This window comes from Planococcus citri, chromosome 3, assembly GCF_950023065.1.
Source record: "Planococcus citri chromosome 3, ihPlaCitr1.1, whole genome shotgun sequence".
In the NCBI taxonomy this organism is placed as follows: domain Eukaryota; kingdom Metazoa; phylum Arthropoda; class Insecta; order Hemiptera; family Pseudococcidae; genus Planococcus; species Planococcus citri.
In genome coordinates, this window is record NC_088679.1 from 42,497,976 (window position 1) to 42,524,091 (window position 26,116).

General features: G+C 32.0%; 1 protein-coding gene across 2 annotated transcripts in view; it reads left to right on the forward strand.

The window, feature by feature from the left end:
• LOC135839491 (uncharacterized) overlaps positions 1 to 26,116 on the forward strand; it is a 96,813-nt gene that overhangs the window by 19,145 nt on the left and 51,552 nt on the right. The window contains exon 2 of one of the 2 annotated variants that reach the window (XM_065355545.1): positions 3,475 to 3,552. The exons of the other annotated variant lie outside the window; for it this stretch is intronic. The gene's annotated coding sequence lies outside the window, so the exon portion shown is untranslated. The remainder of the gene's footprint in view (positions 1 to 3,474; positions 3,553 to 26,116) is intronic. 2 annotated transcript variants of the gene reach the window in all.

Here is a 26,116-nt window from a genome sequence, read left to right on the forward strand (position 1 = left end):
AGTATTTATTTAAAAATGAAAATATCAAAAAGTTAACTGAAAATTTATGAAACATATCCTACTTATTTCACTTCAAATGTACCTACAGGGTGCGCAGAAATATCGAGTACCCTCAAAAAGTTTCATGTTTAATATTTCGGTTGGTCACCGTGAATAACAATAATGATAGCATATGATTGGTCGTTGGATTAGGGCGATAAATGCATCTATTTCACGTTGCAAACTTGTATTTTTAACAAAAAAACGTTGTTTGGGGTACCTACTCGAAATTTCTACGCATCCTGTAGATTGTTACAGTTAGATACCATTACTTGCTTTAGGTAGGTACCAACATTAAAGTAGCACGGGTAATTTGTTGGGGTTTTATTTATCTTAAAAACACGAAATACAGTGAATAGTATCGTAGATATCCTAAAAATGAAATACTTAGACACGAGACAGCATTTAAGTATACTAAACGATTCATGTGAAAGATTCACTCAGCCGGATGATAACTTTAGTAAATTTTGCAGTCAGTAAGTATATCACACATGAAAATTTTTACGAATGATTGAATATTTCAAATATGATAATTCAACTTTATAATTCTAAAAAGAAAAAAAAAATCTATTTACTTTGAATAGCATAATAACGACCATACAGCATTGGTTGTGGTTGTCATGGAAACGTAAAGATAAAAGAACAAATTACTTCCATCCATGTAAGAAAAGCAACACAACACGTTTCCTATGAAAACACGTATTGGCAAGACAGCATAAATCTATTAAAAAATTTTAGTACCAAATTTTCGGCCTTATAATTTCAATTTTATATTTGGCTCGCATTACTTTTTTTCCATTCGATGCAGTAATGTCGTAAAATGTTTTCAAAATAATTTGAAAGTTGTTGAAATCGCACTCAAAAGTGGTCTTGCGGCAATACTATTAAAGTTTATCATAAATGATAGCCTCTCATACCGAGGTGAGAAATAAAAATACAACAAAATATCAATAAAATTGAATCAAATACTAGTAAAAATATAGCAATTGTAAAAATTGCTTGAAATGTCAGAAAACTCATTCAAAATCCAAGAAACTCTTAGGTACATTGGAAAAAATTGTTGAATTCTTCACCACACGTTATACTTTTTCGTTTTGAATGATTTTTATTCAATTTCATTAATTTTTCAATAAGAACTCGTTCAACAGACGGGACGTACCTAATGGTAATTTTATACTAGCTTGCAATTTCTAGGACATTTTGAACGATTATTTCTTGCACTTAAAATAATTTTATTGATGGACGAATAAAATTGATTTCGTTGCATATGAAAGATCATAATATCTACCGATTTATACTGTCACGAATATCAATAACTTGAGCTAGAACGGAAGAAAACATCATAATAAACTTTACTTAGCGATGTGTAAAGTTTATGTAAACGCGACGAAGCCTTTTTCATAATACTTTCCTAATGGAATACCTACCTGAGCTGAAACGTAGATAGGTAATAATAATGATATAAGAAAAAACCATACTTATAAGCTTTTTTCAACGAAATCATTACTTACAGTTACCGTATTTCGCTTATATTGTCAAGTTTCATGTGGGTAATTCAGTTTGTAAACTTGGATATTTTTATTACGTTTTCACTTTTTTTCATTATGGTTCGTTAGTACCTACAAAGGTGACTGATTGAATCACAATTCTGACAAAGGTAAAGTAAATAAAGAATCTCTCAACAAGTTAGGTAGACTTTGCGAAGATGTCTTTTGATTACTTTTCACTAGGTACACATGACACAATAGTATGTTGCTGGGGAAAAGAGAGAAAGTTACTAAGATTTTCAACGATGAACGATTAACATTATTTAAAAATGAAATTGATTCACAGGGTCAGGTGAACAAGACCAGAACAGGACAGTTTAAATTCACAATGGGTATTTACGTATAAAATCGATCGTTTGAGAACACTTTTTCTGACGAGTAGATAACTAAGTTTATTTCTTTTAGTGAGGAGCAGATTGAATCCAGAACTATAGTTCTTTATGCAGATGTACGAGTGAGTATAGGTACCGTACGACGTGAAGATATGCAGCATGGCGTAGCCGTCATGTTAATAAATTTGCATACCCAGTTTGCCGTAAATATACACAAAGAATGATTTCTTTGGTGATTAGTAGGGCTGAGAAAAATATTTTATAACGTATTTTTTTGTAATGTACTAGATGTGGAATATCCAGCATAGTTTTACGTTTCATCAAATTTCGAGTCGATTGAGTCCTATATGCTAGCAAATATTTTTGGCATATTTTGGGTATAAATGCATAATTATGTTAGCTTATTTTAGCATATATTTTGGGCATTTTTAGGGAATATTTTGGCAAAATTCATCAATTTTCGCTGTTTTTAGAGAATATTTTTTTAAAAAAGCTCACAAAACAAGTAACATTTTTTAAACAATTTTTATGGAAAAGAGTAGAAAATCAAGACTTATATTACGCCATCCAGTTCAATTACAGTGATCAAAATTTTCTAAAAAAAAAAAAAAAAAAAAAAAAAAATGGCTATTTATTGTGTAATTTTTTTATTTCATGTACTCATTTTGTAATTTATTTATCTGAAACACCATGCATATCACATAATATCAACAAAATGAAAGAGAGGATAAAATTCTCTTTAAAATGATACCCATATTGTTAGGGAATTTTTTGGAATATTTCTGGTTTCTAGGGAATATATTTACATATTTCGCGTTTTTTAGGAAATATTTATAGGGAATATTTTAGCATTTAAATATCTCAGCCCTAGTCATTAGCCTATTGTCAATTATTTCAGAAAATCGAGTTCCTAGTTTTATGAATGCTACCTTTTGATGTTTTGGTATAATTAATAGGAACTTGACAGAGGTGCGCCGCGTTAGTGTCGCCTTGTTTATGATTGGCTGATGAAAAGTCCCAGTATATAAACATTGGAATGTAATGTTGTGAAAATTGAAGGAAAATTGTTGAAAATTGCTGATAACAACGGGACCTTTCGTTAGTTCCGGTGTTTTTGACTACCATTTCCTAGAGCGCGACAGTTGTCTTGTCAAATCCCTATGGGAAGTATTTGAGATGAAATAATTTTCTAAAGACGAATTTACTCAAAACCGAGCGATTTGCGAATTTTTAACCGCTCAGTAGAACCCTAAAAGTGATCTTAAAATTTAGATGACAATGGCCTAGGTTGACGTGTAGAATCTCACATGGCTTGCTACATTTAGGAACTGGGTCATTTTTCCCAAAGTAAGTTGGGTAGAGGCTGCAGGAACATTTCTCAGAGATAACAAATTTTTGGTTGTCATTTAACTCAAAATTAAGATATCCTATGAATTTGTTCAAAATCCTTCGGCATTTTTTTTTTCGCGATCCACCTCAATATACATGTAACTTAATAGGTATCTCTATTGTTGACTTATGAATGTGACTTTAAAACAATTTTATTCTACTTCCAGATCATTGACGAAGGCTAAACAATTGCGATATAGCGCGGTGCGGTGAACTGAGGCTGTTTCAAAGTAGATTAGCTGGGGGTAAGTCTTCTACAAATTTCTTCAGTCGTCACCGTATGCATTGAATAATCAGTTACTCACCTTCCATGTTATACCTTAGACTTTTGGCCTATCTCTAAAAATTCTCAAGTAGATACATAATTTAGTTTTACCATCTGAAATTTTAGAAAGGAATCAGGAATGAATTATTATCCGTAATAAGTATAAGGTAAAGTGATACCTGTGGCATTGGGAGTTGATAAAATTTCATTAATTTAATGCCTAGTTATTTAAACTGATCCATCGCAAGAAATTTGAACGCGAGAGAGAATAGTGTCGCTTACTAAATAATACAACACATCAGAGAGCGTTCTCAATTTAAAAACCGTTGGATATTACAAATTAACTAACAAATTGCCTTCGTCTTGCCCGAGAACATACTTACTTACGTGCAACAACATAACGTCTGGAGTGAGCCAAGAACGACGCCCAACGTCGCCATGGTTTCTGTACGAATCTACTCGTACCTACCAACCCACGCTCAAATCTCGTTACTAATCTTCATTAAGTTTAATAATTTAAATGCTGTTGCCTTGCTGACTTGATGAATCAGTACTAACAACGTAGATACCTACCTTGAGTGTAGAAAAAGAGACGCTCGGCATATTATTGTCAACAAGAGCGGCATCTGTATACAAGAAAAGTGGTTACATTTTAATTATCATAGTCTAGTATCTTTATCGCGAAATATATGGTTGCGGCGACGTTCCATTGTATTAAGGAAAACCAAAAATTCTCATAAATTCTTAATGAATGTCACCCTTGAGAATTTAAAGTCTAAAACATATGCTAGCATAACATTGCTCTTGCTCACTTCTTAGGTTATCTACGTCATTCACACTTATCTTATCTTGTTTCATCACAAGGTCTAATCGAATCATTTGTCCTGCAGAATGCCTACCTACAATTTCTGACATACGATTGGTTTTGGTTGATCAACAAAGTAGTTAGAATAGGTACTTTGTTTAGAAAATCAGTAAAAAATTTTCGGGTACGAAAAACAAAGAACCTTGATTTGTATGTATCTAACATGCAAATTTACAAAATGCAAAGATTCGCATTATTGAACCTAAATATAGGCTATTCATGAAAATACATCAAGCGTGAATTAGCGCATGTAGTTTAAATGAGGGTTATAAATTGATGAAAAAGGAGAAATACTGTCGTGCTGGGCCACACCGTACAGACAACCCCTTCGACACCCCATTAGGAGCAAGGTGCTTTAATTTATTCCTTCAATGAAATATTGATTGCAATGTGTCTATGATGTGAATTTACTCAGACTCATCTCGTACAATCGGTCAACACAGTTTAGCTTTTATAATGTATGTAGCTTGAAAAACCACATACTTTGTAACTATGCGGAGCACACATAATTTCGCTACTTTTGTTCTTTAAACTATGACACATTTTCAAGTAACAAATTATTCCCCATTATATTTTGGAAGGTAGGAATTAGTTGTGAAAGCTATACCATAATACCATGATCTTCGACACTTCCTGTCATTGTTCAACATTCTTCAAGTTAGGTGGAAATGAAATAAATTTTTGAAATATGTCTTGTAATAGGTAGGTATAGGCAGGTGCCTGCTCAGAGTTGCCGAGAGTGAAAATTTTCTTTACACACAAATATTGTGATTATGAAATTCCACCAGCCAATCTGCGTATTACAACTCGTATGTACATAGAAATGTTCGACGACTTTTTCAAACATTTTTTTTTTTTCAGAACTTAAGTATATGAATTTTGGAACGCTGTTGGATCTTGAGTATACTATTGAGGAAATGGGGACAAATATAGACAAATTGAAAAAAAAAGAATTCATAGTAGGCTATATACAATACAATTTTGCCATACTTTACGGATTTTTTAAAGTTCATCTTTAGAAAAATTGTGCTTACCTACCAAATTACACATTTAAAAATTATTATTCATAAAAATTTTGAAATCACTTCTTGAAGTTTTAAAATGGGTGCTTGATTTACGCATAAATTCTTCTTTTTTTTCTACATAATAATATACATATCTAAATTGTACAGGGGAGGTTTAATGGGACACCCTGCATTTGACAACGATGGTTGTAACTGTTTTGGGACGCTTATCCTTATCGTAAACTAATTGAATACTTGGAGTGGCAAATCTACAGGGACGCAGTGGGCGGCGAAGATGTTACGTTAATAGGTTTCAATTTGAAATTTCCAAGGAAAGTGTGAAACGAAACAATGACCGCAATGGAAGTATTATTCAAAAGAGATATTTACAGCGAGAATTCTCGTTTCGTTTAAACGCTGCTGAACATCTTTAACGAGACGCGATTTGGGAATCATTTAGCTGCGATTACTAAAGGCAATGTAAACGTTACATTTGTCGTTCGTTGTCGCAAACGAATTTCAAATATTTGCTTTTTACGCAGTAAACTTTTTACAAAATATTTCATTCGGTTCGTAAATATTTAAGTGCAGAATTGTATTTATTCGAAATTCTGTTTCCGAGTATACTTTCTACAGCAGCGCGTGGAAGGTTGCAAATTTTTCTAATTTATCGTTTTAATTTTCTCTCCACAATTTATTAAAGAGCACGAAACAAGTGCCCTGAACAATCCCTTGGTCAGAAGTCTCAGCAACAACGATTTCAGCGCGTAATCCTATTCCACTTTGATATGTCGTATCTTGGATCACAAAATGCTAAACTATAAAATAAAACAAAATTCATTCCATACATAGCTTATTCTTCCATAATTTTCGATCTTGAATATAAGTACGTCGCAAACAAGTACCTAAGGATTATCACTTATCAGCGAATTTAGAATTTGCTGGAAACACATAAGCGGATTACGAAGAAGGAAAACTATTGCTGTTGCTGCAAGTACTAAAAAGTATCCTATTTATGTAATATCGCGAATCAAACTTACTATATAGGTACCTATTCTCCAAGGTTTTCTTCCGCTATCACAATCGTTGCGTTCAACTAATAATTTGTATTTTGAACCGATTATATAGTAATTTGAGCGTGTTATTCGTCTATATTTTTTGCTCCAAGACGTACTATTTAGAGCTTTCTATCACAATATCGACAAACAAAACACATTATAATGACTTAAATTTTGGCAGAATGCCAGTAAAAATTTGTTAAAAATTTTAAAAAAAACTATTTTTGGTTAAAATTTTTTAAAATTAAATTTTGATTTTTTACTTGTCACTTTTTTATTAAATTTGTTCAGGGTCATTTTGGTATTTTTTCACATCTGTCCGAAGTATTTATCCCAAGCATAAACTATTCGCCCAAATGACCAATTTGTAGTGGAATGGAAAGATTACTCTTCAAAACGATACCAATACCAACTTCCTACCTGTCTTATAGTTTGAGAAAAATTTGAAAATAAAACCCATTGAATTGGCTTTGTTCAATATAGAGTCACATTACATAGGTACCTTTCACACATAAGCCTTTTCTATTGATCTTATTTGTCCTAATAATGTTTCATCAGACGAAGACTTTCAAAAATCAATGAATAAATTGATTGATTCTTTTAAAAAGTACAAATTTCGCGGGAAAAAATCGCGTGGCTAATGATCGATACCCATTAAATACGATAAACTTGTGAGAAGAAAAATGTCGAATTGGTAGATACCTCTATTTTTAATTTTTACCATAACTTTTCCTTTCGTAAAAAAATTCTTTCAATTCCTAAAATTTCAAAATTTCAAGTCGTTTTTGAAAAATTTAAATCTACAACGAGTACGATGAAATTTTTTTTATCTTTTTGAAATGAAATAGTAATAAGATGTTTTGCTACTCCCTTTCAACTTGAGCAAGAAAAAAAAATTCGAGCCACCCTTGTTTTATACCAACATACTGAAAGGAAACGGTAGGTAGGTACTTCGACATCGAAAGACAAGGGAATACCTGATATCATAAAATCAATATCGAATACAAAACAAAGGAATCGCTGCTATGTGTTAAATGTTTGAAGAAGAATCGAGTATCACAGCTAAGTATATTGTTAAGTAGATAACAAATTTATATACCTACTACACAAACTCTACACCAAAGTTCGTTATCATTTCAAATGTATATTTGGCTAAAATTCACCACTCGACACACTAATTTACCATTCATTTGGAATCAGCGGTACCAAGCTGACAGTGGCAACTTCACAATTAGAATATCATTCATAGTCGCAGTTTAATCCTATTTAAAATAACCTGCCTAGCAGCCACAAAAAAGATACCATTTAATGTTGAATTAAAATAGCAATTTCTCTATGCCTTACGCCACGGTTTAATTCTATTCCCGATGTTAAATGAAATTAATTCGCAGTTCCGAGTCAGCACAACACAAGCATAGGTACTCGTAGTTTTCTAATTAATTTGTAGCGGTGAATGAGTAATTCGAAACGTGTTTTTTTTTGTTCATTTGTTTATTTTTTTTGGATTCAAAGTATAAAAACATACTTACCTCTTCATACACTCTAAACTCTTATTCGAAGGGAATAGTTCAATTGATGAAGATCAATAGGTAGGAAGTTAAAAATGCTTTTATACAATAGGTTGGCAATAAATTTTATGGTGTGCAAATAGTAATTTGATTCCGGATTCATCAAGACAGTAAATATTTGTTGGTAAATTTTACTAAAAACTGAAAAAAGTAGGTTGTTGCCAACAAGTTTTTAAAAGAAATGGTTTAATGAATTATTCCTGTACACTAAATGAACCGTTAACAACTCAAGTAGGTACTTACATAAAGTTGAAAATATAAAATCGTTTGAAAAAAATTTGCAAAAAATTGTTCTATAAAATTTCACCATTCGATTCGAAATTTTATGATTCGCAAAGATGAGTTTGATATGCACTATACCTATCTATAATAGTACGATGAATGAAAATCACATATTTACGAGGGAAATTGACTAGTATATGCCTCGTCAAGAGAAGAAAATGGTAACTTAGCTATTTTGCTAAACTATTTGAAAAAAAATTTGTAAAAAAATTCAAACGAAATCCAAAGAACAGCTGCTGATTTCATTTTTGGTTCACGTTGATGCTATTGAGTAAAATCTGATCTCATTGCGAATACTGCTGTATTTACGGCGAACTGGGTAGGAACATCTATTAACATGTTCTTAACGTGGCGGAATTGCTAGAATCCAAGTACGAGCCAACTCGAGCTTACTTTTTTGAGAATCTCGTGTAAAATTCTTCATTCGGGTATGAAATCGTCAAAATAAACATCCATATTGACTCAAATTCTACAGAAAATATTAAATAGCGAGTTTCTGCGTGTGTATTTCAATCCAAACTACTCGCATACATATAGCGTTGGAAATTAATACGCCTTTGTTATCAAAACACCTAAGTTACAGATACCGTTGCGGTTGCTGAATTATATCAAATCAAATATTGTAAATAATAACACTCCGCGAAGGTGAATATTATAGATAGATATATTTCTATACATGACACGAGGTTCTCCGCTAATTTAATAGTTAAAGAGAAGTTTTACTTACTTTTGAGTAATGTCATGGTTTTATGAAATGACGAAAGTTGCCCAACTTGATGGTAACACTGATAAGTTGAAAACTTTATTATTTGATCAACAATTAACTTGTAGGTAACTTATCGTATATGAGTTAGGAAATTTTGTTTATCTTTATAAATGTATGCTCGAAGCAGTTTAATTTTGTTTACTCTCTAAACAATGTGAAATTTCCATTGAATTGGTTAGTGTCGTGTAACGATCGAGAGTGTAAGTTTCCCCTATGATTTTAATTCGGTTCGTTCATAAAACAAGCTCATTATTTGATCGAATTTCAGAAATTTTCCAGTAGGTCGTTTATTTACTTTAGATCTGATTTGTATGCATTTTTCGTGGGGGAACTTTTGCAGAATTTTAGGGGGGGAGGGTTGTTTTCTTGTTTCGGATTTCTTTTTAAAAAGTTTTTTTATTCGTTAGAATAGGTAATAGGTATAAACTTGTTTTTTCCAATTGAGTCTGTTAGTATTTATAAGATTGCTCAGCTCTTTTTATTTACCTCTAATATACATGTAACCCATTACACATATTTCTGTTGTCAAAATTTCGTATAATCGTTGCCTATATCTACATCATTTAAAAACTGCCAGAAAATCACAATACCTATTTTTCAATTGTACTTAAAAGTTTGCAGTAATTTTTCATTATACTCATGTGGTAGTTATTTGATAAATTAGAGCGATCTGATACTGCCTCGTGTGGTCTGGTCTGGTGCCTCGACTATATGAAAGCAGTCAATGTGGCACATGTAGGCATATTATCGATGAAATTTTTATACACATTAACAACAAACGAGCTTTTCTACGTGGGAGAGACTTATAATATCGTTGTGAGACTGTATATATACTGTTGTGCAATCAACTTTGAAACTTTGAAGTTGAAAGATTAAGGGTAGAATTGGCGTATGCGTACATCGTATGTATTCGAAATGGTATTTGTATTAAGCAGAAAGAAAGCAAATTTGATAAATGAAGCTCTCCGATTCCCGTTTTTCAATTTATGTCTCATCTGCGCATGATTTTCACAATTCACCTACCTCCCTTTGGTGTTTTTTTTTTGCCACATGCACAGCGTACACGAGGAAAGTACCTAACGTTTGGTTTTGATATTGCTGTCTGGTGCCTAGGGATATAATCTGCAAAAAAATAATGATAAGTAATAAAATATTGTTTTGCGGGAGGGTGCTTCCCAACTTCTTTCTTCGATTCGAAAGATTAAATGGTTCGAAAACAGCTTTTGAAGTCGTCTACGGATCCTTTTCTGTTGAAACACTTTTTTACGGTTTCCTTTACGATAATGGTTAAGGTTTTCTTTTTTCTGTTCGCTCTTTTCTGCGCGCTAATTCCATCTTCTTCAGGAAACGTTTATGCAAATTCCACGTACCGGTATTTCTTTTGCTCTGCGAATAAAAGTAGTTCTGTCGAAATGATTTTCGAATGCTCGTTTTCCCCACGATTTTTTTTCACTTTTTGTGTAGTTGCATAGAATAAATTATACCAAATATGTGTGTACACGAACTTCTATCCTATAAAATTTTTAACCTATCTATTTTCATGCAGCATATTAGCTGTGATTCGGTACTGCAATCACATATTAAGTGCCACTAAATCGAAATAATCGTGATATTGGCACCAATATTATTCAATATTTTTTTGAGAAGAACGCAGGGAAAACTTCAATCAAATCGATTTTTTGAAATTTCATGGATGGTAAAGTTTAGTTTTTTCAATTTCAAAATCACCAGCTGAATTTTAACTTTTTAAAATTCACCAATTCTGCAACTTGAATGCTTCTTTTAGTCAATTAACATTTCTTAAATCAGTTTTCAAGTAAGTAGTGTTCTCTTAAATTTTTTCTAGTAAACTTTGATTTTTTTTTGTTTTTTAAATAAACATGATTGTGGATATCAAGATACCTACCATTTTCATCAGCACTCATTAAAAGAAGAGTAGAATAGGTATACTTACATATCATATGTTTCGGGGTGGAATATATAAATTTTAAACCAGTCTTGAAAACACGGATAGGATTTTATTTATTTAATGAAGCATATTCAACTGTTCTCTTTTAATAATACGAGTGTGGAAAATTTTTCTGTTTGAATGATGTTTCACATCTGGTAAAAAGTTATGCCTTCATCTCTGTCTTTTTCCCTTCAAAAAAAAAAAAGAGAACGGAAAGGAAAAGTTTAAACGTAGGAATGATCAATTTTTGATTCGTCATTTATTCGAAAAGCTTTCACCTTTATTTGTTCCACCGCAAAGTAAGTATAGATATTTCTTTTTTTCCCACTGAAATGAAAGCTGTTCTCGAGAAGCTTATTTTCTAAATGCAGCCAGCTCAATAACACAGCACAAGGGTAAGCCAAAATGAACCATTACGAAAGAATGAAAAGTTGAAATTGCGATTTGTTGTTTTTATGTTCGGTTTTATACGATGATTTGGCAAGGCAAGACAGCTGATAATCTGATTTAGCAACTGTTGGCCGTTTTCTTGTTTCTTGTTTGTTAAACAGGTTAACGGTTTATTTACGCGGATAGAATTTTAGTAAGGGTTTCTTTTTCTTTTACTCGTTTTCATTCGCCTTTTTTTTCTTCGTATTTATATATTCTCTTTGATCATGTTCATATGGTTAATGGTTCATAAATCTTTAGCCTTGTTTTTGAAAATATGTGCGATGTGAGTAAATTATAAAGAACCTGGTGTTCAAATTTTCGACTTTGGGAGAGGGGGAGATTCAAACAATAAAATTTTTTCAGATCTGCGTGGGAAGAAACAGCAATTCGATGGAAGTACATCAAATCCAAAAAAAATTGAAATTTGAGCTTGGCCACCTCAAACTAAAATTTAATGTCCCACCACATTTTAATAGATTTTTTCAAACGTGGGAGGGGCATGGAGGAACACTGAAAGGTTGTATTCGTAGGGTAAAACAAGTGGCTATTCGGACTGAATTTTTTGATATTTTTTCCATTTTGAAGAACACTGAACAAGCAGTTACCTACAGTAGGAGTGTTATGGGATAGAAAAAAAGTGCTCTAAAAACATTTCTATAAAACTTCAAAGAATGTTTCAATTTCACTTCCATCAGATACAAAGAAAATAATATTTGTGATCATAATATTTAACTAAGAAAATGTAGTAAGATTTCCGATGAATTTTTAGATTCATTTCTGCATTAAAGCAATATAAGGAAATAATCAAAAATAGTTGAAAGTGATTCATTTTATTCATCAGTTGATGATGATATCTTTCACCTAATTGTGAGGAAAATGTGTATTAGATCGCTCAAGAAATTGGATAGAGGGAGTAACACAGTTTTTTGTTCCCGTGATTAGGTACCTAAAACTATTTTTTGGATTTTTTTAAACCCATTCCTTGCTGGGGTGGGCCTTCTTTGACTTACTTTTTTGGGAGAAATTGGAGGTGAGATTCGAAAATTCGTGTTTTGAAAATATTTTCCTCTTGAACATTTTGCATTTTGTCAATTTTTTGGTCGCTGTTTTCAATTTAAAAAACCGAGAAACATTTCCAAAAAGTATAAATAAATAGGTGCCTAGCTACTTGATGATTTTTTTTTTTTAGAATTTTCGAAATGAATTGACATTTTGGTTATTTAAAAATATTCCTCCAAGTTTCAGAAATGATCCATATTTTTAGACGTCTTAAAATAATTTCTTGATACGTAATATTCCAGGAGAAAACATTATCTACAAAATACGAGTTTAAGTATTCAAATATGTAATACGCGTTAACGTAGGTACTTGAACATTTGTATAAATTTTTAGTCACAAGCGGTCTTGGATTTTGATGGTAATGGCTTTTAATTCGACGCAGAATCTCAAAAATGTACCGACATTTATTTTTTGTACCTGAGATCTAGAAAATTTGTCATAAACCGGTTTGTGGCAGGGCTAGAGTGAATAAAACGCGATTTTTTGGAAATTCTAGTTAATCGACCAAAGTAAAGGAGTTCTTCTATTACGATGAGTGTACCTAAAGGATGAAAAAGAAGCGACGTTAAAACCTTGGAGATACGTTCTAGATATTTATGTACTTCTACTTTTTCTTTTCACGAATTTCGATAAGAATCTAAATGTAAAAGCCTTTCGTTAAAAGACCTTGATTTCGATTTCTAAAAAAGGAATTCTATGAATTTTTGTCATTTTGTTTGAAATAAATTTTTTCACGTTTGATGATCATCGTTTATTTGAAAACGATGAATTCCTGAATAAGGCAAAACTCATCTTTTAACAGATAATTAATGTCAAAGCTTTACGTACATATAATAACGTTTACCCACTTTAATTAAATGGAGCTCATTGAACTTTTCAACTGTATCGTTGTTGAAACTCGAATGTTGACCGATTATTTCCATGAAATACGATTCGACGATTTTTGCAGTACCTAATAGACACTTATTAGCAAATTCGTAGGTAGTAGGTATCTCTACCTATACCTGTAGTTGGTAAATTTCACTGATGTAGGTAATTAAGAAGTTACGAAAAACATCAGATTACTCGAAGATACATAGTAAAATTAATTCACTAATTATTTCATAAAGACGTTCATTTTATAAAGAAACTGTCGTTGGATGCTGGTACACATGTGTGTGAATAACCCAGAATGAAACCGCATGTTTTAAAGAATGAGATGTTTGATTTGATGTGTACTTTTACCTACCCATACCTAGCACCAATGTATACGTAGTTGTCTAACAAGTTCACTTCAATTTTATCGCCACGAAGGAAATCATTCCATAGAAACGACCATAGAATGTATCATTCTTCAGCGTTTGCACATCTTAGTATGATAGGTAGTGTTGCGCGAATATTATTCGATTAATCGTTTAATCGATTAATCGCCAAAAAATAATCGAAATATTCGAATATTTTTTAGTGGATAAATAATCGGATAGTAATCGATTATTCTGGAATAATCGATTACTCGTTTTTTTTCGAATTTCAATGCAAATTAACTGTAATTTAACTAATTTTTCATAGCAACTCCAAAATTAATTATTTCAGTTATGAATTCTTTATTTCAAATATTTTTTCAAACTACAAAGACCAAAAAAAAGTTGAGAATTTTGAATTTTTGAGCAGGCTATGCTGTGGTTTTCTTTGAGTGTATGCAACTTTTTTGATATTTTGGGCAATTTGTGCTTAGTTTTTCATAGTTTGATAATTTTTTATCATTTATATGCGAATTTAGTGATTTTTTATACGTTTTTTTGCAGTTGTTGCGTGAATTTACACGTAAATTAAAAAAAAATCGATTAATCGATTATTCGATTATTTTTAAGACGATTAATCGATTGTACGATTAATTGAACTTGTGAGTAATCGAATAACGATTAGTGCGGAATAATCGATTATGCGCAACACTAATGATAGGGGTTCGTGAGCTTAGATGATTAATAGCTTACCTTTCCCCAACAAATCGGATTTAAAGTATCAACTAAACCTAGTACCTTACCTACACCTGTTTGACATTTTTTGGCTAACGAGCATTTTGAGATTTTTCTCCTTTCATTTGAACCACTTGTCTACGCGTATAACCGTCTTGTTGTCTAACAAAATTCTACCCTTTTTTTATAATCTAATATTCTTAATCAGATGGATCAAGATAGCTACTTATTAGGTTTCTAGTTTAGGCTACGTACCTATTTAATTTAGTACCTATATTGTTCATGCTAAACACATTCGTGCTATTTTCTTTCAATATGAATAATAAATAACCTTCATGCCGGTTGATTTATTTCCGACTCTTTTACTCACTCTAAAGAAATCTGTAAAAAGAAAACGTTTCTTTTCATTCTTTCTTCCTTTCTTTCTTACTTTTTTTGTTGAAAAATTTGTCTTGAATTTTAATTTTTTTTCCTGTTACCTTTGCGGCTGTTGACCCTCGAAAATGAGAACGTCAACGTTCTGCTTCCGCGAGTTTTATTAAAAAAATGAATCGAAACATTTTTCTCTGAAAGAATTTAATTCTTTGGCAAACAAAATAAAATCAAAAATATGTATTCGTTAAAATTCCCTAGTTAAGAGCTGAAAACAGATCCTTATATTTACCCTTATCTACTTTTTTGATTATAAATGGGTGACGATGTTTATAAAATAATAATCTTACTAGAGGGCTGACTCAATATTTACCTACCCTGACATCGCCAGATTTTTCAATTTCGCAAACTTAATAATGAGACGTCCCAACGAAACTAGATTGGAATAATGTTGAAACTATTCTTCATTTTGTTGATTTTTTTATACCGAAGTCTAACACTTTAAGTACAAAGAAAACGAAAAGAGCAAGCATGCTTCATATTATTCAATTGAGGGTCTAAAATTTAATTTACAAGTAGCGTTTTCTTACCGACAAAAAAAACAATTTTATGTTTTTCCTTTAATGTTACTGTATTGTTTTAAAGTCTTAATTTCTGCCCATATTTTTTCAATTGATCGGCGTTATTTTATATATGAAAATAATCACTCGAAAGAATGTATATAATGTAGGCGTTTTCAATCCTATACTCTCAAAGAATTAATTTTTTTAGTTTTCGCAGCTTAGCCTATTCAGTTTATTAGAAATTCGAAGGAATATCTAATTTCAAGGCATAATTGAAATGAGTTTTAACGAGTAAATTTATGCGTTTCATTTTGCGAAATCAAAACTGCTAGTTTTATGAGAAAAACTTTACGCTATAATAAAGCTAATTTTCATTGTAAATTCTCCGATTTTGTATGCTGTATTTAAATTTCAATTGGCGATTTTCATGTACATATTTTAATGGCGTTAATTTGCCAGGAATTTGCATTTTTGAAAAATTAGCCGAGTTCTTAATGAAATTGTCGATACAAATATTCCATTCTTGCATTGATTTGCGTGTTGTTAACCGACTTCTCAAACTAACTTGAGACGTATTCAAGCTGCCTTCAGCGAATCGTTCATTTTATTTCTTTAATGCATACAACTAAATAGGCATCTGAGAATTTAATTTTATCAACATCGAATTGAAAATTCTATTATTTTAAATTGAACGAAGTTTAAAAATATACTGCTGGAGGAAATATTGGCTCTGAAACAAGAAAAGCACATGCAATAGGTACCTATAGTTAATTGGAATTGGTTTACTTATGGTAGGTACCTATTTTATTTCAAATCGAATTAATACCCACTCTTAACGATCCAGGCTAAGTAGGTAAATTTTCTTCAAGCCACTCGATGCTTAGGTCGTGAAATATAAAACTCTTTTATTCATATTGAATGTTTTTATTCTCCTAATCAAATATTTACCATTGAAATTTCACTTCTGAAAGTAATAAGTTTTTTTAAAAAATCGTTCTGATTAAAGTACAATTTTCTCAAAGCAATTATTCATTTATTTAAGTTAGCAAGTTTGCTCTTTTATTAAGATCGACGAGTTGGAAAAAAAAGAGAAAAGAAAAAGAAAAACCGAACTAGACGTTTTTGTACCTACATTTTTTAAATGAGTATTTTAAACCCGGTGCTTTAAATTTTGTATAAGAAACAGACAACAAATTGGCCAAAGTTTAATCTTGTAATTAGTATAAGCCAAAAATTTAGATTATTTGACACTTTGGAAATGTCAAAAATGACAGTTTATTAGATTTTTCCAAAAGGTATAACAAAATACTGAAGAATTTAACGCAAACTTTTCCGAGAGATATTAATCTGCGGTATATTTTAAAAGTTTTTGCAAAAGCTTAAGGCTTTTTCTAAACATACAACTCAAGTTGCTCGTTTAACAAAGTCAACAAAAGTTTCAATGAAAGCTCTCTATATAAGAGTTAATTAAGAGATACTGTTTTTCGACGTTGGGCGTCGAAAGGATATATCTTTAATTGAAAATTCGGCAACTATGGTTAATGTCGTAAATTTTGCCTCGGGCGATGAAGATTCTTTGAAAATCTTCAATTTTAATAATTTAATTCGCGTTATAGAATTAATTTTCTGTAATATTACTTCGTAAATTAGGTCTCATGAGCGTTCAAATTCTTCGCCAAAAACAACGTAGGGTACCTAAGTACGTTATTTGTTCTCAGGAGCACATTATACCGCGTTGACTGATTTCTATGGAGTTTTTGACCAATTTTTCAAAAAACTAATATCAAACAGTTGAACGACTAGATAGCCTATACTTACTACAAATTTTTATCAATCGCGGTTGTAGGATATATGATTTCAATTTCGAAACATATTTTCTCAAAGAAGTAAAATGCTTCTGATACTTACTCAAATAATTTACCTACTTGTACCTACCTAATAAATGATCATCAAGACCTGAAATTGTAATCAAGACATCAGACCATTTCAATTTTATACCTATACCTACTAATTTTCGCCTCGAGCTACAGGATAATATTTTTTACCATTCAAATATCTACTTCTACTTATAATTTGTCGAACTCTTGCGAAAAAACAAAAAAACAAGCACTAGATGATTGCTTTAAAAAAATTCCTTTCATCGCAAGTATGTTTGGATTAGATTTGATATGAGAGCGTTTTAATTTCATTTAATTAAATTTCTTTTCGGTGTTCCTTTTCTTTTCTTGCTTTTTTCTCGACTCATTTATTTGAACAGCATCGTTCTATTCGTTATAAAAATCTTTTCGTAATCAAGAAAGCATAATTTTGCAGAATGTTGAGATTTTTTCTATTAAGAATTTCGGTCGTCATCCCGGCGTTTTGATTTTTTCCTAGCTACAACGTAAAAATTTTTCTAATGAAACTGCAAAAAATACAGATTTTCACATCGAAAGATTTTCCTCATTGGTTTCGTTATATTGAAAAGAAAAAAATTAAGGTACTTTTTATGTACCTACGCGTTTCACAAAAAGCTTTCCAAATTAATTATTTTATGGTTTTCGTTTAACCGATACGGTAGCTTTTTTGTGATTATTTTCCGCTTTTCGAATTTACACAATACGAAAGAAAAATATTTACCCGATTTACCTTACTACTCGTTTATTGCTTTTTATTTTGTTCGCGTTCCGATTTAAATGTTTGAGCGAGTGTAGAAGAATAATTTTATCTTTTTAAAAAGTGAAAATCTCTTTTTTATAGCTGGCATCGTGTATTAAGTATATGGCCGAATTTTCGTGACAAAATCATCCGAGCTATTTTAAAAAATTAATTCATCGAGTGTTCTCACTATTTAGGTACTGAAAATTTAGCTTCATTGTAAGCAGACGAAAAAAATAAAACAGAAAAAAAGATTCACTAAACTTTATAGAAAAGTTGATCCAAATTCAATTTAAAATATGTACATACCTAGACCTACGCATACTTTCAGCAAAATACATTAGGTAGATATTTTATTTTGCATTCATTGTCGAATAATGTGTTTAGGTTAAAAAAGGAAATAATTTTATCTACATCGTCAGTCATTGAAACCATAAAGCAAAATTAAATTGCTCAGCGTTAGATATTGTAATTTTGGAAAAATTGCTATTCGTATGACCTTCGGTTTAAAATGAAAAAATAATAAAATATCGACAACGTTATGCAATTTTTAATCTTGAGAGTTCTGGAAAGTAGAACTTATTAAAATAAATTTTCTCGATATAACATTTATTCTACGTACTGCATAGCTATGTAGTTTCCTCACTTTATTCTTGGTAACTTACGCCAATGAACTTTTGTACCCCTTGGGAATATCTATTGCTTTACTTAAATGCGAATAGTGCTTTCTTGATTCGCACGTTCATGATGTCGTTACCAAAAAATAAAAGTTGTCATATTGATTGTAAGGAAACTTCCTGCTTCCTTTTTCGTTGCGTTCATTTTTTCTCCCTCTTTTAGCATTTTTCTGCAAAACTATCGTTTACCAAATCCTCGCGTTTTTTTCCCATTCTTTTATCCTACGTAGTAACGGATAAAGATTTCGGCAAATTATTCATGTGCAACTTGCACGCTGAATGTTGAATTCTTGGGTTCCCAAAATACTTATTTTTAAAATTTTAAACAAGAGTAAACCCTCAATCGACCAATTGGGAAATGAAAAAAGTTGGGTATAAAAGCAAAGGGAACTATCTAAATATTATTTGTAGGTATACGATGCGATGTCTCCCTACTCTAAAAACCATCTGCACTAAAGGGTGTTGCGTATATATCAAAAGATGTATGGGTTTAACGCAAAATGTCGCTGTGATGGAAAGTTATGGAAAATTTGATGTGGCGAACAGTACATAAAAAAACAACTAAATAACTTGAAAAGCAGTCAACGTTTATACGCGAGTATACGAACGCAACCCGAAGAACGGCGGCGCGGTTTTATATGCGTAAATAAAAGCATGTTTGATAAGGCGCGTTTCAAAGTGTACTTCAGGTTGGAGACGGAGAGTAACGTAATTTATCGTAGCTTTTTCAGTTTTTCCATTAGTATTTTGAATATTTTATTCTCGACAACTACTTGTTGATTGACTAACTAAATAGAAGTTTCGCTCATCTCGGAAATTACCGTCAAAGATAGTAAAAACAAGATGTCATTTCTAATTAGTGCTCCGAAACAGCCGAAAGTAATTTCAAACTTGTAATGTAAATCATCTCATTAATCTTAATTAATTAAAATTTTTTATGCGTAATTTATTTGTTTTCGGTGACGAAATATTGCTGCTTATACCCTGAATATCTTTCGTCGATAGAAAGTTTGTTCATACGAAATTAAGCCTGTGATTAACGTTTTGATAAACGACATATTATTATAAAATTAAGTATATGAGTATAGGTAGTAGGTACGTAAAGGGAGGTAGGTTATCTCTACTAACCGGATAACGTGAAATCGAAAAAGCAGACAAAAATACACCACCAATCAAAACTTCAAGTAGGTAGGTACCAATAAAATGCATTTTTCAATTTTTGGTAAATTTTTGAAAAATTTTGTTGCAAAAATGTGAAAAAATCAAAATTTTACCAAGTTGACCAAGAAAGCTGATATTTAGTTTGCACCCTATAAGTTTTTTTTTTTTTTTTTTTTTTTTTTTTTTGGGGGGGTGTTTATAATTACAAGATTATTACACCCGTAAGGGGGGGCTAGATTTGGTTTGTGAGGCCGATGTTTTCTACTAGGGAGATGAATTTTTGTATTTCTGAGGGATCGTCAGGGATAGTAGGTGGGTTTTCTTTTATCTGTAGTGTAAGTCTGTTTTGTTTTAGTTGGGGACAGTTGAAAAGTATGTGTTGGATGGATATGGGTTCGTTTCTGCAAAATTGGCATGAGGGTTTTGGTTCTTTTTGGTATAAGTGGTTATGAGTAATTTTTGTGTGGCCTATTCTTAGTCTGGTAATCAGGATTTCTTCTTTTCTGTTCAGGTGGCCTAGATTTTTCCAGGGGAGAGTAGTTTTTTTATGTTGGAAGAGTTTGTTTGAAGTTTGTTGTGACCAAAAGTTCTGCCAGTTAGTAAATGTGTTGTGAGTGATTAGAGATTTAATGTCATCAGGAGTGAGAGTGGTAAGAGGGGAGGGGGTAGCGGCTGTTTTTGCTAATCTATCAACAGTTTCGTTTCCAGTGATACCTATGTGGCTGGGAACATACATGAAGCTAATTGAGTAATCATAATATTGGAGGTTAAAAAGGGACTTATGTATGTCTTGGACTATGGGGTGGTCAGAAAAAATGTTTTGAATGGATAGCAGTGAACTTAGTGAGTCGCTTTGGATTAAGAATTTTTTATTTTCTGATTGAATGGAAATTATATCTATTAGGCAATGTTTTATGGCAGTGAGTTCAGCAGTAAAAATTGAGGCACAGTTGTGAATTTTGAAACTGAGAACTTTGTCATTAATTGAGTAAGCATAACCAGTATGAATATTAGTAATTTTTGAACCATCTGTGAAGCATAAGTTATATTTAGTATAGTTTGATAACAGTTCTAAATAATGACTCTTGATTAATAATGGGGAGTGATCATGTTTTGGGTAGTTTCTTAAGTAGAATTCCATCTGTATAGGTTTGAGAGACCAAGGGGGATAAGATATTGGTTGATGTATTAGGTTTTTTAGATCAATTTGTAGGTTGTTCATATTTTTGATAAATTCTGGGATTGGACCTGAAGTATGGAGGAAATGCTGAGAGCTGTAGACATTGAGTGACCTTTGAAGAGGGTGAGATGGATTATTTGCAACAGTTGTTAAGAATTTGTTTGTCGTGAGAATTTTCCTAAAATCAGGAGGAAGCTCTGCAGCTTCACAATAAATACTATCAATTGGAGACGAATAGAGAGCACCTATGCAGATGCGCAAGGAGGAATTTTGAACAGTTTTGAGAATGTTAGTAGTTTTATTTGACAGGTTTGTAAAGCATGGACTTCCATATTCAATTTTACTACGTATCAGAGCTTTGTACAAGTGAAGTAATAGTTGGCGTGATGGGTTATACTTTGGATTTTTAACAATTTTTAGTAAATTTAGACGTTTGTTAAGTTGAGCTTTTATGTTGAGAAAATGAGGCGTCCAAGTAAGTTTTTTATCAAAAGTAAGTCCAAGGAATTTAGTGGTTGGTTTAAAAACTAAAGGATGTCCTTTGAATTCAAGGATAGGTTCTGGGTAGGTTTTATTTCTCTTGGTAAAAAGTATACAGTGAGTTTTAGATTCAGAAAATGTTAGTCCATTTGTTTCAGCCCATTTTTCAATACAATTTAGAGTTTTTTGGATAATTTCTGAGGCTAGTTTGATGTTGTTTGAACGTATTGAAATGTTTATATCATCTGCAAAAATTCTTAAGGAAAGAGGTTGAGGAATAATACTGCAGATGTCATCAATTAGGAGTATAAATAGGATGGTGCAAAGCACAGAGCCTTGAGGGACTCCATTTTCAATATCAAAAAGTTCAGAGTATGTATTTTCAATTCTGACTCTAAAGGTACGATTTGATAAAAAGTTTTGAATAAAGTAAGCTAAATGCCCTCGAATCCCTATAGAATGTATTTTTTGAAGTATTTTGTATCTCCATGCTTTGTCAAAAGCTTTTTCAAGATCAAAGAAGATTGAGAGTACAAATTCTTTATTTTGAAAGGCAGTATTGATTTCCTGTGTAAGACTAAAAAGATGGTCCAGAGTAGATCTTTTTTTCCGAAAGCCACTTTGAAAAGAACTGAGGGAATTTGTAGAGTCAATATACCAAGTAAGACGTTTCATAACCATTTTTTCTAGAATTTTACATGGGACAGAAGTTAAAGAAATAGGCCTATAACTGGAGGGAAGGTGAATATTTTTCTCAGGTTTAAGTATGGGAATGACAGTTGCAGTTTTCCATGTTTGAGGGAAGGAATCTGAAGACCAGATTATATTATAGAGGTTTAGTAAGTCATTTTTACTAGTGTCAGAAAGATGTTTCAGCATATATGGATGAATATCATCTGGTCCAGGTGATGAATTTTTGATGTTGTGGTTTAAACAGTACAGTAGTTCGTTTATAGAGAAAGGTGCATTATATGGATCAAGGTTATCAGATGAAAAATCAAGTACTAAATTTTCAGTTTGGTTTTTGATTGTTTGAAAAGCTTCACTATAGGAACTTGTTGCTGAGTCTTTAGAAAAAGATTGAGCCATGGTGTTAGTTATGTTATCTAATGAAGTAATAATGTCATTGTTGTGGAGAAGATATGAAATGTCAGATGGGACATAGCAGCCTTTTAATATTTTCATTTTAGTCCACATTTCTTTTATACTAGTACTGTGAGTGATATTCAACATGAATTTGGTCCAACTATCCCTTTGTTTTGATAGATTTGTTCGGCGAGCAATTGCTCTTTTTTTCTTAAAGTCTATGAGATTGTCAGTAGAAGGATATTTTTTGAATTTTCTTAAAGATCTTTTTCTTTCTTGAATAGCAATTTTCAACTCTGGACACCACCAGGGTACAGATTTTTTAGGGACCTTTGAAGAAGATTTAGGAATGGTTTTGATAGCAGCTTGAATGATTGAATCAGTGAAGTACTGAACAATAGAGTCAAGGTCTTGACAAGAGAAATCTAATGAAAGCACTTCTTTATTAAAATGAGACCAATTTGCCTTATCTAGTATCCATTTTGGAAATTTTGCTTTTGTGGGATTATGAATTTGATTTGGAATGGAAATGGTAATGGGAAAATGATCACTGTGTTGAAGACAGTGATGGAAAACTGAAACTGAAACTGAAACTGAAACTGGTTAAAAACTTGAACTGAAATGGAGAAACTGAAACTAAAACTGAAACTAGAACTGAAATGAGAAAAACTGAAACTGAAAACTGAAAACTTGAACTGAAAAAAATAAAACTGAAACTGAAAACTAAAAACTTGAACTGAAAAAAATAAAACTGAAACTAAAAACTAAAAACTTGAACTGAAATGTAAAAGTTTTGCCATCCACTGAATTTTGTCGACAAAATCATCAATCTATTTTCAAAATTTTCATTTTTTTCAAAAGATTTTGCCCTCGCTTCGCTAGGGCCAATTTGAATTAAGCCCCTACTTTCCGCTAAGAGTCAGAAGTCAGAGTTTGAAAAAACCATTGATGAAATTTAGAAAAAGTTGAATTCAGAAAAACCAAATGGCGAATTCTCTCAATAAAATTGATATTGTTCTAATTTTTGATCAACAAATTATCCAATCTTTTGCCCTCATCGAGTTACCAGCCTGGGTCAAATGTCAATTGTCATTGTCAATTTGATTCTCTTTTCAGGGTTAAAAAACCTAATTAAAATTGATAGGTATTGTTCTACTTTTTAAATCACAAATTTTCCCAAACTGAAAACTTTTGGCCTTACATTGCAGGGGCCATTCAAGATGCTACTTGTAAGTATACAAAAAATGCAAATTTTTCACTTTTTCTGAACAGAACTGATGAACTGAACTACTGGATTTTCAAAGTTTTTTGATACTACAGTGCTCACTGCTCAGCACGTTAATTATAAAATTTTGATTATTGTGGCAAAATAACAATTTATTGTCGGGACAAGGACGATGCAATCCTCCTTCCAAGTAGCATACTATTAACTTGTCTTTTTTTCAGCCCCGAGGCCATGATTTTATTTATTCATGCTTAATTTTTGAGTTTGAAATGTTTGAATTTGAAATATGAAGTTTCTGTTGCCAAGTAGCAAATTAGATTATAGTCGGGGAGCCCACTTAAGGAAAAATTGCACCCCTTCCCCCGATCGATCATCCGGGGCAACTTTTTTCTTAAAGGGGGAGTCCTAAGGAACATTTCTAGCCCTTGTACCCAAAAAAAAGTGGCCCTACTTACAAAATGGTGGCCATTTTGATTGACAGGTCAGTCGAAATCGCAGATTTTGCTTTCCAACATAGGGCTTGCACAAAATTTTTCAAACTGTACAAAGGTATATCGAAAGATCAAGCAAAAAATTATTACCTGTCAACATTTCAAGTGTTAAAAGTACGTTTTTCGATTTTTGGCGAATTTTTGAAAATCAAATTTAGGTCAAAAATGAGAGGAAAAATCAAAATTTCGCCAAATAGACCAAGAAAGCTGAAATTTGGGATACACCCTATTTTCGACATGCTAAATCGATTGGAAACTGTTTCAAACCGTTTCGAGCAGTTCCGGAGCCTCCATCAGATTTTTGAAACTCGAAATTCCCATCAAAATTTCATTAAATGGAGTTGGATAGCCAAAATTTACTCTGCAAACTAATTTCAATACGCTACGAAGTCAACTGCAGGGGGATTTTAAGTCGTTTTGGAGCCTCCGGCGACTTTTTGAAAATTATTGGAGCCTCCATCAGATTTTTGAAACTTTATAAATTTCCTGAAAATTTCATCAAACGGAGATGGAAAGTCAAAATTCATTCTGCAAACTAATTTCAATACGCTACGAAGTCGTCTGCTGGTGGATTTCAAGACGTTTTGGAGCCTCCAGCGACTTTTTGAGAGATCATGTGGTGTTTTTAGGAAAATTGAAATTTCCAAAAAGTAGCTGGAAGCTTCAAAATCATTTAAAACCATTTGAAACCACCATGTAGTCGACTTCATATCGTATTGAAATTAGTTTGCGAAGTAAATTTCAGCTTGCCAACTCCATTTGGTAAAATGTTTCGGGAATTTCAAGTTTCAAAAATCTACTGGACGCTCCAGTAATTTTCAAAAAGTCGTTGGGAGGCTTCAAAATGATTTGGATCCACTTGAAGTCGTTTTCAGAGGATGTTAAAATTGGAGTGTAGAGTAAATTTAAGCTTTCCATCGCCATTTGATGAAATTTTGTAAAAATTTAAAGTTTCAAAAATCTGATGGAGGCTCCAGGAATAATCAAAAAGTCGCCGGAGGCTCCAAAACGACTTAAAATTCACTTGCAGTACTTCGTAGCGCATTGACATTAGTTTACAGAATAAATTTCAGCTTTCCAACTCCATGTTGGTGAAATTTTGTGGGAATTTCGAGTTTCAAAAATCTGCTGGAGGCTCCAGAACTGCTCGAACCGGTTTGAAACAGTTTCCAATCGATTTAGCATGTCGAAAATAGGGTGTATCCCAAATTTCAGCTTTCTTGGTCTATTTGGTAAAATTTTGATTTTTTTCTCTCATTTTTGGAGTAAATTTGATTTTCAAAAATTCACCAAAAATCGAAAAACGTACTTTAGCACTTGAAATTTTGACAGGTGATAAATTTTTGCTTGATCTTTCGATCTACCTTTGTACGGTTTAAAAAATTTTGTGCAAGTCCTATGTTGGAACACGAAATCAGCGATTTTGGCTCACCTGTTAATCGAAATGGCCGCCATTTTGTAAGTAGGGCCAAGTTTTTTTTTTAGTACCTACAAGGGCTAGAAATGTTCCTTAGGACTTCCCCTTTAAGAAAAAAGTTGTCCCGGAGGATCGACGAGGCGGTACAATTTATCCTTAAGTGGGCTCCCTGACTATTAAATTAATGTATGAGTATAAAAAAATTCATGAAAGAAAAGAAAATTTTTTTTTTCATTTCGTTTTGAACCTTAATAAATGATGAAAACTGAAACTGAAATGAAAAACTGAAACTAAAAACTTGAACTGAAAAAATCA